Source organism: Miscanthus floridulus, chromosome 5, assembly GCF_019320115.1.
Source record: "Miscanthus floridulus cultivar M001 chromosome 5, ASM1932011v1, whole genome shotgun sequence".
Classification (NCBI taxonomy): Eukaryota; Viridiplantae; Streptophyta; class Magnoliopsida; order Poales; family Poaceae; genus Miscanthus; species Miscanthus floridulus.
The window spans coordinates 78,236,450-78,252,382 of record NC_089584.1 but is presented as its reverse complement, the minus strand read 5'-3'; the positions used below and the strand labels follow the sequence as shown (position 1 = coordinate 78,252,382).

General features: G+C 41.3%; 1 pseudogene; it reads left to right on the top strand.

Moving 5' to 3' along the window:
- LOC136454799 (uncharacterized) overlaps positions 1–15,037 on the top strand; it is a 44,109-nt pseudogene extending 29,072 nt beyond the window's left edge.
- The last annotated feature ends 896 nt before the right edge of the window (positions 15,038–15,933 follow it).

Sequence of the window (15,933 nt, the reverse complement as noted above, 5' to 3'; positions counted from 1 at the left end):
CCTCTTTTTCAACTGCTCAAGGCAAAAAGGGAGACCCCATCTAGTGTTTTGACCCATCTCTAAATCGCCTCAAACAAACTCCAACTATAAAGACCATGTCTAATCTCCAACAATCCATCGACTCTCACTCCTAAGTCTCTAGAAGAAGCTCCTAAACAAAGGTCAAGCCAAGGCAACACAAAATCAACTAATTTCAATTGTGAGATTAGGACGAGAAATAAGATGGATTAAGAAGCTCTACCAGGGATCAAGTGGCATCCACAAGTGAAGAAATGTCTCATAGATGATCTCCCCTGAGTTCAGCATCAACACGGACTATCCGAGGTTTCCCTTTGGATTGTTCGTCAATCCTTGGTCAACCCTAGTTGATTGGTCAACTCGACGGACTCCACAAGGTGCTATCGGACTGTCTGACATAAATTGATAGACCATTCGATAAGTGCATAGGATTTTAGCAACCATGCTAACGATGTGTTGTCCAAATCCTAAACCCCTTGGCCCTACCTGTCAACTCGAGGCCCTCTTCCAAGTCACCAAAACCAACTCTCCCTCTCACCCAATCTCCCCACTCATCTCTCCCACTCTCTCTAGAATAAAGAACATGAAGAGAGCCAAGAATGGAAGCAACAAGAGGTAAGGATATTGGAGGGGAAGTTCCCTCCTTGATGGGAGAAAAGGATGGATCTTGAGATCTTCAACTCAACCACTAGTGTAGACTCAAGGATCACTCTCATGCACAAATCCCCAATATTATCACTTGTGCTCATTTTTTATGAAGGAGGAGATAGAGCTCAAGATCCTCAACTCAGTCCCAAGGGTAGGTTCTACTCATTCTCCAAATTCCCAAAATTCACCACTTGTGATAATCTCAAGTCTGTAATCCATATGCTTTTGTGCAAGGAGAAGCCCCTTCCTTTCTCCCCAAGTCATGAAGTGAGCTCCACCTTAATGCATGGATGGCAAGAGAAGGAAATTGAGCTTGGTGGGTGCAAAGATTGGAGCCCCATGGGTAAGCTCATCATCATTATCTCCCTCAATCTTGCCCGCAATTCCAAAACCTAGGTTAGAACACTCAATAGAAGAGATACGAAAGTGGATCAAAATCATAGGCTCCACCACCTTGGAAGCTTGCACAAGCACCCTATGAAGTCCCCCAACACACCCTATGGTCACCCTTCAAGAACCCTAGGAGAACCCCATCAAGAAATCCAAGAACACCTGTGAATATAGGTTTTGTCGACAAACATGACTAATTGTCCATTAGATTTGATAGACGATCTGAAATTGTATGGACTATTCCTCCAGCCATCATGGACTGTCACACTTAGTGAAAGTCCTAGTTTGATTTTGGCTAATTGATGAAACCTATTGGACTAACCCTATACTTTAAGTGTGTAGAATGAGATAGGTTGGTCCAAGTCCAAGAAGGAGCTAGATGGCACTCATGGGGATGGAGATAGCCAAAAGATGGTGATCAAGTGCTCCAACTTGGAAAATAAGAAAGAGAAAAACGAAATTGACTCAAGGCAAAGGTATAAAACCTAGGACCATTTTGTTTTGTCGGTCACGTTATAGAGTGCGTCATCGAATTTAGGAAAGATAGTCGTACTATGAAGGGAAAATTCTAGGTTGATGTGAAGTGATTTATTGCATTTGTGTTTACACCAAAATTTGGTAATTTTATTCGTAATGGAAGTCTATGGAAGAAAGCCAATGATTTGAACAATATCCAGTTGAAGACGGGAAAAATCATATACATCGAGTAGAAAAGCTTATTTAATATTTGGCAAGGAACTACAAGGAGTTGGGTGAGAGGGTTCCAGTGGTTATGTGTTCCATGCATGTACGCGTAATCAAAAGGCAAGAAGAGTCCGGGAGGAGCACTATATATATATATATATATATATATATATATATATATATATATATTGATTAATGGGCTGCGCAGAGTCTTGGCCGCTGGGGCTGTACGCGTGGAGTTTGTTTGGTTCCTGAAGGCGGAGTTCGCATGCAAGCAGCTTTGATGACCTCGTCCAGAAAAAGGCAAATAGAATAAAGAAGATCAGAGATACTAGTCAATTAAGGAGACTTGCCGACGGGATTAATTTAAGAAGGCATGCGGCGTATAAATTTCTATATACATGAAAGGCCATGCAACCTGTTCGTCGTATATATTGCGGTTACCTACATGCTGGAGTCCATGCCTGAAGGAAAGGGAAAACCATTTGATTGCTGGTAAACGTGGAAAAGATACATGCAAACTGGAACTCATTCGATCAAGGAAAAGAGGGAGACGTGCCTGCTCTGCTGGCTAGAATATCTAAGTACATAGCAAAATGTGATTGGCCGAGTATAAATAATATTTTCTTTTATCTCTAGGAAAGCTTGCATAGTGTCCAATTAGGATTTTGTATCAGTCTAGGGTATAAATATAAACTCCGTCTATTGTAATTAACATCTCTGCGATCAATCAAAAACCCGTATTTTTACCTTTCGGCTTACGCCACCCCCTAGGAGTAGAAGTAGAGTAGATCTCAATGAGTTCTTCGGGCAAGCAGGGCTGTATCGGTTAGGTCCAACCTCTGGTTTATTTATGAGTATCCGTCATGACTTATACTTTGTTTATAAGGTTGTATCTTTCCGGCTCGACCTCTTGTAAGCTTTGTGGAAGTTAGTTATCAACTTTTATCAGTGATGGTAAGGTTGCATCGGTCCGGCTCGATCTCGTATAATTCTTGATTCAAGTTACCCATCGATTCTTATCAAAATTTGTAAGGTTGCATCGGTCCGGCTCGATCTCGTATAAATTTTGATACGAATTAGTTATCGGTTAAATCTATTAAGATTGGTAGGGTTTCCTTACTGTTTTTAATAGATTTGCTAGTTATCAATCTTGTTACAATTAGTGCTCTTACTATTTGTAACAACATCACCCCTTACCCGATTAAGATTGAAAAGAATCGGCTTTATATCTCTTTAAACTATCGTCTTGTTGCTTTATCCCATTTAGATCTCACTTTGATGCTGGTTCCGGCTAGATTAGTTGTTTTGTTCCAATCTTGATCGAAGATAGCATGTAGTCAGGGCGTGTTTGACACTAAGTAAGCTTGTTACTTGATGAGATCCAGCCTAGAACTGCTATTATGGCTGTCATCGATCCAGTCGACCCCCACTGTTAGCACTATAGATCGGAAATTATCAATTAACAAGTCTCGCTTATGGTCAAACATAGCATCTGGATGCATGCTATGTTCGCATCGGCTATTTAGCCGATCGCCCACACTTCCACGATCGTAACATGCTTTCATGATTCTGTTAAGTGTGAACAGACTCGTATTCTTTGAAGGTTTAATATGTTATCTTTATTACGGTTGCCATCGATCCAGTCGAACCCCACTGTTAGAGATAATAAGTTAGATTTGATAGGTGTATGGATCTGTCCACGTTTAATGGTTGAGTGCTTGCATGTTATGAGTTTTCTTTCATTGGAATCGGCTATTTTAGCCGATGGCCCGCTTATTGAGAATACATTGGCTACTCATATGTTTGTACTTGTTCTTATCTTGGTCAAAAGCTAGTATGTATCTCAATTAATATAGATGCTTTCATATTTTACTCATCATACCTTTACATGCTCTCATGATCATCGGCTGTTAAGATCTATATATTTAAATATCTGATAATTGCTGACATGCTTATTTTACTCGCTTTGCATCATGAACATGCTGGATATCGACTCTTTAGTCGATAGCCTTATCTCATTGGCTATTTAGCCGCATATTTGGAACTGTCTGGAACAACACTAGCATATTCCACCTTAAATTACTGATCAACCTTTCCTCCTTGTCAATTGAAGGGTCAAATTGACTAACACGTCCTAGGTCATGACCATCCGATTCGGTGTTTCCCTAACCCCGGGAAGAGCTCAGGATCTGCTCCACACGGTTTCTCCCGGCTTAGCTTCGCGTGTCGGCGGCGAGGCTCGGCCCGTCATGTTTTGCCGTCAACAATTTGCATTTGGACCTAGTGAGTGCTAACAACCCTTGAAAAATACTTTGAAAATGCTAACACACGTGTACAAGTGTTTGGGACACTTTGGTATTGGCACATTAAAGAAAGGCCTGAAAGAGAAGAGAGAAAGGGGAGCTTTCGGGGCGTCGGACTCTAATCTTGCAAGCGTTGGACCAATCGGCCCTAAGGGTCCGATGGTCTATCTAACATACCAGAGAAGGGAGTGAGTCAGCATGAGCGTCGAACCCATTCTTAGAAAGCGTCGAACCAATTCTTCTATGGGTCCGACGACTAACAGCGTGAAGACAGAGAGTAGTGTCGCACTGCGTCAGCGTCGGACCACGACTTGATAGGCATTGGACCATTCGGTGAATGGGTCTGACGGTTGGTCTATACAACGTAGAGAGGTCATGCAGGTGTCAGACCACGGGGAAATGAGGTGTCAGACAGTATGGAAACACTGTTCATCGGGCCAACACTTTGCACAGCTATGAGCAGCGACACGTGGCGCATAGCATGAAGTTCGTAGGGGTGGCAGACCAATCAAAAAGGTCCAACCGTCTATGTCGGACCAGGGTCCAATGGTTTTTCACATTTTGGAACCTCTCTATTGTGCCTCAGACCGTGGCGCGAATTGGTCCGACGAGCGTCGGACCCTGAGCCATTAGACTCGGTAGCTAGCCGTTAGAACGCGCAACCGTCGAATTCGTTTCAGAGGACGTGTGGCAGCCGCGGAGGGCGTCCAACGGTCCTGTGAAATGGGTCCGACAGTCCCCTTTTAAGCCCAACGGCTAGTAGCTCTAGGGGTGCCTATTTAAGTGCAAGGGCCAGCCTTGGGCACCCTCTCTTGGCCATTTTGTGATTTGTACACCCTCTAGAGCTGAGATACTCCACTCCTACTCATCTCTCTTGATTTTTTCATCATCCAAGTGAGTTGGGAGAGCATCCAATTGTGACACTTGCAAGTTTATTTGCTTTGAGTGATTGCATCTAGTGGCACTTGGGATCGGATTTGTTGCCGGATTTCTTGTTACTCTTGGTGGTTGCCGCCACCTAGACGGCTTGAGCAGAGATGATTGTTGAGCAGAGGGTGGTGATTGTCTCTGGCTCCAATCGGTGATTTGTGAGGGGTTCTTGTGCCTATTCCCCACCAGAGATTGTGAAAGGCAACTCTAATGGATTGCTTGTGGCTTGTGGATCCTCTCTTGTGTTAGTTCTTACGGCGCCAAATTGCTAGGCTAGGCGTGTGATGCCTATTAGTGCGTGAGCCACCAAGTGAGTGTATCGCCACAGTGAGGAAGTAGGTTGCCGGCAAGCAACCGAACCTCGGGAATAAATCTTGTTTCTCATTGTCTCTTGGTTTTCTTATTGGACACTTGCTCGGTTCGATATACATCTCTATCACTTGCAATTTACCTTCCTAGTATACTTGTGCAGTGATAGCGTGCTTGCCTTGCTAGTTGAGTAGCATAGTTGTAATTAGTTTTCTTGCTAGATCACTAGTTGTAGTAGTAGCATTAGTCACTAGCTTAATCATTTGTGATATCATCGTAGAGATCATAGTGACTAGCATTGTGTAGGTGGCTTGCTAGTGGTAAAAGTAGAGCTAAAGCAAATTGCTATTTTGCCATCTTATTGTCTAACAAGTTGCTCTAGTAATTTTATAGAAATTTTGTTAGGCTATTCATCCTCCTCTAGCCATACATTTCACTTAGGCACATCGAGCCTAGTCTTTTGGACCATCCGACGAATTATGATGGATTGTCCAGTAAGCCCTTGTTGGTATTTCTTATGCTCAAGATTAGAATATTCCGCAAGCGCATAGATACAGTTGTAGCACTTCACCAAGGAGTATTTTAAGATATCATTATTTATTTAATCCACAAAGAAAGTGGTGGCTAGGAATAGTAATAAATGAGAGATCTTAGTTATACCATGACTTAGCTATCAGAGTATAGTGGGGGTAATCGATAATAGGAAGGATAGCGATGACACCGAAGACAGAGATAACTCACACAAAGATACAAGTAAGGCGGTATAGCTTTTTTTTAAACTAAGTAAGGTAGTATAGCTAGGTGGAAGGACAATGAGTGAGCAAGGTTTCCTATGATCTAACTCTACTTCTATTGTTCTAACTTAGCAACACAAGCTGCAAGGATGAAATAGTGCCAATGCTCCCAGCGGGGGTGTACGTACCTACTATTTTAATAACTACTGATATTAATATTGGTTGTCTCCTAATCACCTTAAAACCCCTTGTGAAATTAGCTATGGCCACAACCTAGGGTTGCATAGGGCGGTGAATAAGGTCATTGAAGTGATGAAACCATAGTAATATTTTAAAAAAATGGAGTGATTACAATTATACTATCAATATGAACATCTCATAGTTTTTAATTAAAATGTATAAATTGATTTAAAGTAACAACTTACGTAACCTATCGTAATGGATATTAATATATATTTTAATTCAGTTGTTAATATAATTGGTATATGAGTCGTTAAGAGAACATTTTTCATGGTTGCTGAAACATATAAATATATATTTTTTATCTACAGAACACACTTAATACGCATGATGACATAGTAACACGTATGGTTACTTTAAGTTATTTTTTAAATATCAAGAGTAATAGAAGCGAGTAATTTAGAAATATATGTAGGTATAATTTATTGTTATTTAAATCTTTTCTATAATAGCAAATGTTGGTAATTTAAATGTATACTCGAGGGGATGTTTTAGTTTATTTTTAATGGTACAAGTGGGTTCTAATTTTTAGATGCAAAAGTAAGGGGTTACATAGATATCATAGTGGTAGGTTGGGTAGTTTTGATGTAAATTAGAGGTTACATCAAATTGTGTTTATCATAGCAAACCTCAAGTTAAATTTTGACACAAATCTAGAGAAGGTTTAGATGCAAATTTGGGGTTACTTTATACCATTCTTCATAATAGCATATGTGAGTAGTAATTTCTTAGAAAACACATTAAATACAATAGCTATTATAATCAACGATGATTATAGTCTACTCCTTCTATTCTAAAGTATTATAAGTTGTTTTAGTTTTTCCCAAGTCAACCTTCTCTTGCTCTGAATAAGTTTATAGAAAAATTTACACGCATCTACAACATCGAACAAGATTGATTAGATACATGATGAAATATATTTTATAGTGAAATCATTTGATATTGTACATGTTGATTTATTGTTCTATAAACTTGGTAAAATGTTAGACAAGTTTGACTTCAGAGTTTACACAAAAATAAAACGACTTGCAATTTGAAATAGAGGAGTACCAAATTTTGATGGCTAAATAATTTTTTATCTATTTTTGTGAGAAGAATTAATGTGATGGTTCTATTGTTGATCTCTAATCAATAAAAAATAAGATTACTAGTAGTAAACTTCCACTTGAAACGCAAACTTTCATTTACGTGAGGTGAATGTGATCTTGAGCGACGCATTGGCTGTCTCAGTGTCATTAGGGACATAAAGTTACTTTTTTTTTTGAAAGGGAGGGACATAAAGTTGCTCAAATTAAGCCAGACACAAAATGGACAATAGCAGAATATATATGCTATTGGCCGAATGGTATTGATCCATTCCAATCCTGGACACGGTGAGAAGCTTTCTCAATAGAGAAATAGAAAGAAAAAAAAGAGTGCTTTGCAGCAGTACACTAATCAATATTCTTCCTAGGATGTTCAATGTGCATTTTAATAGCGGTAGCTCCTAGCACCCTTTGATTCGACTCCACTCTCTTTCCCTTGAAGGAATCCATGTGACCCAGAAACAAGCAAAAGCCTCAAGCACTTGTCTTCTCTCCCATGGCTCGCTCTGATCCCTCCAACAAGGACACGGCCGGACCACCCTATTGCCATGAGAGCCAGCCCAGCCTCCCCATGCCACATTGCCCATGGCCTGATGCTTGCATTGCATAGACTGGTCACTGACCAACAACCATTGGATCCTAATTAAAAAGCCCCCCAAAGGCCATGCAAAAATATACGCCATGTTCGCTTGGTTTATAAACCGTATTTTTTTAGTCAACGAACATTATTTTTCTCTCACACCAAATCAGCCAATAGTACTTTCAGCGCCTTATCAGCCAAGCCAATAGTAGTGGCAGCATGCAGTGGCAGGGTGTCAAGTGATCTGTCAGAGCCAGTAGGGTGATGGTGACCGAAGCATGCATGGATGGCCAAAACAAATGCGGAGCTAGGGCGTGCACCGGAAGTTGCATAGCAGAAGAATCTCACACGCATCTGAAAAAAAATGTTTATGCTGTGGTACCGTGCCGTGCAGCTGCAACTGATGCTGTATTGTTCTTGCTGAATGAGAGTTGTGACCAGCTTAAACCTAATTAAGAATGAGCAGGATGGCCTACTTTGCATACTAAATGCATCCCTCCCAGGACATAGCAAGGTTCTGTTATTTTTAATCTGGTCCTGGCCGGCCACATACATATATTCAGTTGCTTGTCTAAAACGCAGCATATATTAGAGCCAAAGAAAAGGGGCAGGTATCAAGCACAAAACTGTGGTTATCTGCTCTAGGGCTGTTTTAGTAATCCAGACAACAAGAGTACAAAGAGGACAAGCTATCTCCAAATCAAGCCAAAGCTTCTTTTTTTAGCCGGACACACGTTGGCTTAGCTAGACACAATCACACATCAGCTAGGAAGGATACATGTCCAGGCCATGCATGCTCATGAAGATGGCTTCGATTTGCCCCAAGATAGTGCCGTGTAGAACTGAACCAATTAAGCTCATGAAACAAATTAAGCGAAGATTGTTAGATTAACCACATATCACTACACTAAACTCAAATAGTAGTTTCTAAGAAGGTATGTATTGTGGTGAATTATTTTTATCATTTTGTACGAGATATTTATATTTTTTTAATAAGAGTATAGTTGTATGTGGGCAAACTTTCAAATGATGTGTTGTAATTGCGCGCACCTTATGACACAGCATAAAGCTTCTAGATAGATATACCACACAGATGCCTAATCTACAAAATCTAGAGTTAATGCTTTACTTCACTTCATAGGCATATCTTACTGGAATTCCGAGTCTTTTATTGCACGAGATATATACGATCGTTTTCTTAATAATGCAATTGAATATACACATCCTCTTGTGTTTCTAATATCACAACTCGATAACCTAGAAAAAATTTAAATTTCAGCCGGTACCCACCACCGAACCTTTGTTGTTTCAGCCGGCATAACTTGCAACAAACATCTTCAAGAGTCAACAGAAAGGTAGCCATCAAACTTTCAATACTTTGTACTCCCTCCAGGTTGGTAAAAGAAGTCGTGTTAGGACAAGGTTTGGGTCAAACATTCAGAATATAAATCATGAACAACTTCTAGTTGTTGAGTTTGCAAATGTGAAAACCACATGAATAGATTTGTCTTGAAAAATACTTTCATAAACATATACATATAACACTTTTTAATAAAATACTTTAATAAAAATAAGAAGTCAAAGTTATGCTTTGGAAACCGTGTCGCTGTAAAAAACGACTTCTTTTACCAACCAGAAGGAGTATCCAAGATATACCGATATCATTCTAGATATGTTTGTGCAAATCTCTAGTTACATGCATCATCTTTGCACGGCTCTAAGCCTCTCTAATGTGTATCCTTTTGGTTCTATCTCTATCTCAAAGTGAAATTTCTTGATGCGTTTGTGACTGAGCAAAAAGTGTAATCACACAATGGAGTTTTTTCCTTGCTGCGAAACAACATGCACAGTGAACATTTGTAATTGTAAGTTAGTACATTATTTGTATATGCTACAATAAAATATCCTTTTAAAATGAAAATTTGCCTTTATGTGTCTAGGAAAAGAATAAAATACCTTCAATCATTTCACTAAACATAAGCTGTAATTTCTAGCCGTACACACTTTGTCTTAGCTCTAGACACAATCACACAACTAGGACACATATCCATGCACATAAAGATAGGTTTTGCCCCAAGATAATGCTGTCCAGAGCTGAACCAAAGCTCATGATACAAAGCAAATATTGCAAGCTTAACCACATATATCATTAAGAAATGCTCAAATAGTAGTTTGTAAGAGGGTTGGTGTTACGGTGAACTATTTCTGTTTATTTGAGTTGTTTCTATTTTTAATTTAGAGTAAAGTTGTACATGGCCAAACTTCCAGATGATGGGTTGTGTAGTGTATCACGCAAAGAAATTGCACATCTCATATACAACACAAAAGGTTGTGCTAGATATACCATAAATATGCCTAATGTCTATAGAAGTTAAAGTTAGTCATTTACTCCACTTCATATGTATATCTCACATGGGTTCCGAGTCTTTTATTGCGTAAGATAGTCATGGTCTTTTCCCCGTTAAGAGTACCCTCGGATATATGCGACCTCTGTTTCTTTTTAATATCAGAATATCTCAATGATCTAAAAAAATTTAAAGTTTAATCGGCTCTAGCAGGGCGCCTAAAATTTTATATCAAATGATAATAGGGATAGGGCATATTCGTTTTAGCTAAAGTAGTTGTTGGTGCAGCTAGACACCGCCGCCGGTGCTACATTGACATTGTGAGAGGCATTGCAGCCACAACTGCAAGATGTGCATCCGAATAGACTGATATATATGCACTTCAAGCATATACATAGCTCACGACGGACATTGCCATCAGCCGACAGAAATGTGGCTATAAAACTATTTTTTCAAATTCAACTATGTATAATTTTTTCAGATATGTATATGCACAAATCTTTTATTTTACGCATCACCTACCCCCTTAATGTCATGGCATCTTGCATTGGCAGTAAGCATCTTTCTATTGCAAGAGATAGATGATCTTTCTACACAGCGCCACGCCTCTCTAATGACTATGCACACTGGATCCTTATGATTGCATCTCCATGTCAAATACTAACTTGTTGACATGTCCGTGAGTGAGCGAAGTATATGTGGTAAACAATTGATGATCATGTCAGCGGATTATTTGTACTGTGGCACAATTAAATATTTGACGCTTTTATGAAGGAAATGTTTGCCTATATGTGAACAGAAATACCTTTTTTTTTATTTCACTGAACCTAAGCTGTAAATTATAGCGCACACACACTTTGACAAGTTAGCGGCAGGTAGAGGTACGGATGGATGAACATTAAGATGCTTCCCTGAAGATAGTGGAGTTTAGAGGTGACGAAAAGTCTTTGCTACAACTACAAGCTAGCCACTTATGTTCATTGATGTGCGTTGAAGCTCACCAACTATCTGCCGATCGAAGCAGTCATCAAGATAAAGAGAACATGACTAGCTAGCTAGCTATATGAGTCACAACACAAGCATCTTAAGCCACCTGGCCGAAAGGTTTTATCGGTTGGAAGTGGCCCCTGACGAAACATGCTTTGTTACAACTCATCTTTGCAGGTTTTGCCGCAGTTGATGATCGAGCTGGTGAAGCATTCTAGGTCGCGCTGGCCCACCCAAAAGCAGCAATTTCTAGGCCGTGCTATAGGCCGTGTTTGTTTCACTGAAAAGATAGGCTAAAAAATATTTTTCGTTGATTTATTGTGAAAAAAAATATTATACCATATTTAATAAATTTAAAGTCTTCGTCACCTCCTCCTTTGCCGATCGCCCCTGGCACCTGTACTCGGTACCCCAAAAGGGAAAAAACATGTAATTCGATTTAGTTGACTGTGAAAAAGAATGTTGACGATTGAAATCTTTGAAATTGCGTGTGAGCAAGCATGTGAGCAAAAAAGCAACAAGGACAGAGACGACGACCACGGGAATGAGAGATAATTCAAGGAGATCACACCGGTCATGTGGCCGGAGACCGTAGATGAGATTCCCCACTCTGGCATTCCGCTACCTCTGGATTGGCAGCTTGCACGGACACGGGAAACGCTTGGGCTACACCCAACAAGGGAAGAAACCACGACGCCTCGGCGGCGGGACCCCTTTGTATTGTCTTTGAAAAATCGTTGCCGGGCCGCAACGGTTGCCGTTGCCCTTTGCTCGGACCAGTGTTTTTTTTTCCTCAGTCCACAGCAGCTACTTTTTTTTCGTTCGGCAGTGCTAGCGTCGGGACGTTAGGACGAACGCCCGCGCGCTGCATCTGTTTCGCGTGCTCCACGTGGGGCTCGCTCCGACAAGAGAGAAAGGGGGTGACGTCACCGATTCAGAAGGATCTGGCCACGGCGTCATATGGATGCCCTGCCGGCATTTGGAGGAGGACACACTGAGACGATGCAGCAGAAGGCAATGAGGAGAGATGCAACACTCGATCTGCTTTTGAAACATCTAAACACAACAGTTGCAACATACGTCTAAAGGCAGATGAAACACTTGAAACATGCTACTGAAACACTTGAAAAACACATGAAAATACTTGAAAACCATTGCAACCATACGCAACATCCAGATAAAACACATGCAACCTATGTGTGAAACATATGCAACATCTAGATAAACACAATTGCAACATGTGTCTGAAAAACACAGATGAAACATTGGTAACAGACCTTTGCAACATACATATACAACCATTACAACGTATACAACATCTCGATCTTTTTTTGCAACAACCATCTGAAACACTCGAAACATACGCTTTTATCAAAACATGACAGCCAGGCGGGCGGAGCACGGCACATCGGGATCCTGACTGTGCAGTCACAGTGGAGAAGAAGGATGGCAGCGGGCGGGCGACTGTATGGCCCCGGTGATAAGATGCATGTGTTGCCCGCGGTGGAGGCAACAACAACAGTCGGGTGGTGCGACCTAGCGTGGCGATCACGCCGCGGCGGTGCGGGCGCGGCGGCGGTGGAGAGGAAGACCGGCGAGAGGCGCGGTAGAGAGGGAGGCGCGCGGAAGCCGTGGCAGAGCCGGTCATGGAGCGAAGTCATGGTGTTGCACAGCCTCTGGACATCGGATCCACCGACAGGGCGTCTGGCGCAGACTGAAGTGTGACTCCCAGCATTACCGTTTTTCATTCTCTCATCGAGAGGGAGAGCGCTGGTATCGTGTCGTGCGTCCGTCTCCTAGGGTCGTGTGTGGTTGTAGGAGTACTTGACTTGGGCAGGCGATTGTTCCTCCACGGGCCACGATTCATGTTCATTTCTCACAAGGTACGAGCTGAGGCGGTACACTGCATGGGAGTGGGGACCAAACTGAGACCGTGTTGGCGACGGTGATCCTTATCCAAGCCTCCGCCATCCGATGATGTAGTAGGGATAAAAAGGATGGAAATGGATGGAAAAAAACCCTTTTCCTATTTTCGTTCTTGCTATATACTTTTTGGAAACGGGATCAAGATCGGTAAAACCAGGATAAAAATAAGATCAAGATATTTGGACATATGGAATTATGGAAACGAATAGATATGGATGGAGAACCTGAAAATTATGCATTGTGAAGTCACACAAAAATATACACGTATTTCTCGAAAAAAAAATTGTATGAAGTGATTGGTCTAGTGTTCACTTGCATGTCATGTGTGTTAACACATTAAGCATAATTGGTAATTAGTAAATGTATTAACATAGCATAAGGATATATAGTTGTTAGACATCTCTCTCATTCATTGAAAATAGGATGAATATTACATAGCGAGACAGAAAACAGGATTATGAAAAAAAAAGACAGGAAACCCCTGTTTTATTCCTGTCCCGTCCTTGTATTTTTCCATATAAATACGTAAACGAGACAAAAAAAATTAGGAAATAAGATGCAACAGGACGTGACGGAAAGGGAATGCTTTTCTTTTGTTTTTCTTTTATATAGTGTTGGTGCGACTTATTTTTTTGCAATTTAGCCATTTTTTAGAAAATTCACGTTTAGACCCCTGGACAACGTAAACTGAACTTTGGACCCTGGGGTCGGCGCCATGAATCACAGTGCTGGCCCTTTTTTGCGTGGCATCTGATCTAGCGCTTACGTGGCAAGAGCTCGGCGTCACATGTCACGGCACCGAGGTCGATGCCGTAGATCTTGGCGCCGCAGATCATGGCGCCGAGCCTGGATTCAAACGGCCAACTTTTTCTATCCGAGGCTTGTTCCATTTGTTCCTCCTCCATCTCGGGTTGTTCCTCTTCTCAACCCACCCAATCTCTTGAAATCGACTAATTGCACCTTGAAAACTTTGATTTGATCCATAGATCTTCAAGAGCAAGGTATCCTCTCTCTCCCCTCCTCATTTGTTACGCATTGATTTGGTCTATATTAAGTGTATTTTGTAACTGTAATTACGTCATTACTTAGGGTTTTAAGCTAGTATTGATTTTTGTATTATGCAACCATAGGATGTCAAGGCGTGGTAAATCTAGTGAAACCAAGGTAACCTCTGTCAATCATGTTCTATTACGGGCTCATTGATGTGCAACAAATGGAAAACCCTAGGTTTAGTGTTTATTGTTCATTGCTTTTGGTAATTAGAACGAAATTGGTTTAATTGTAGAAAGGGCCCGTTGACGGGAAATGCATTCGACCCAAAGCCTCTGTCTAGTGGTGTTTCAGTTCCCATGTGTTTCTGTGGTGATCCTTGCAAGGTAGACATTTTTTAAGAAGAGGAAACCTATAAGCAGAGGTATTGGATGTGTGCCAATTTTACTTTTGAGCCTACACTTCGTCAGCGCCGCATTAACTTGATGGTGAGAAATTGATATTGTGTAGTAATTATTTTGTGTCATATGAAATAATGCTTGATTTATTTGGTGCCTAACATTTGCATGTATTGCAGACCCCTCCACCGCTCTGTGACTTTTAGCAGTGGATCGACATTGAGATCAAGGAGTCAGAGAAGCGGCTTCTGTAAGGTCTGAAGGAGTGGGATGCAGAGCGCCTGGCGATCTTGGAGAAGAGATGTAAAGAGGAGGCAGAAGAAAAGGAGCATAAGAAAGTGAAGGAAAGGAGGCGTGCTGTTGCGTATAGGGAGAAGAAGCTTGAGCGTGTGCACCGAGCAAAAGCAGCGATGGAGGAGAATTCTGATGCCCTAAGAAAGGGAAAGTGGCCTCAATGTACTCAGTAGTCTTCATGACTTGCTAGTTCTATGGTTTATTCGTGAACAATGTTGTCGAGTCATCTCTTCCTTCTCCATAAGCATTTTGAGAATGGCCGAGATCGCTGAATTAATGAACTAGTGGATCACGATCAGGACACAAATGTCTGATGAGCTCCATGTCTTCTTCGCTCAATGCTACAACTGGGCGGTCATCATCAGAATCAACAGCTCTTGCTGTGCCATAAGGCTCCTCATCATCCACAATATTAATATCCACACTGTTAGATGCTATAAACCCTAGGTCCACGTTGGTTGATGGAGGCATAGGAGGACAACCAATATTATCAGGAATGTCTCCTGCATTTAAAGCACAAATATAGATATCATTGAGACAAAGGAACGAAATCAAGGAGGAATAAGGAAAGCTAAAGTGTTACTATGACACTTATTTGGATGATCTGGGTCAAAGAGATCTTTTGAGGGGCAGTAACAACATCATCAATCCGACATTTTGCATGAACATCAGGATAGATTCCAACCTCATTCGGGTGGATTGAGCATCGGGCACCACAACCACATCTTTCGCGTCCACCTCAAGGTTGGGTAACGGACGGTCGGGAGGTGTCGGATTCTCTGGTTCTTGCGACAACTCATGAGGGGGTGAATACCCTTGTGGAGTGGGAACATTGGACAACTTCCGGACAGTCAAATCCAAGCATTGAAACTCATTCTTCATGACAGTTTTGACATATTTGTCCCATTGAGCCTCAGATGCAATTGGGACCAACCGCCTAAAAATTCGGCCTAATTTACCATAGTGAAGTAACCCCTCAACTGAGATGACATCCGCATTTGAATTGTAGTCAAGCTCATCACGAGCCCTACCAAACAACTCAGAAAACAAAGGCCGATCATCAAATATT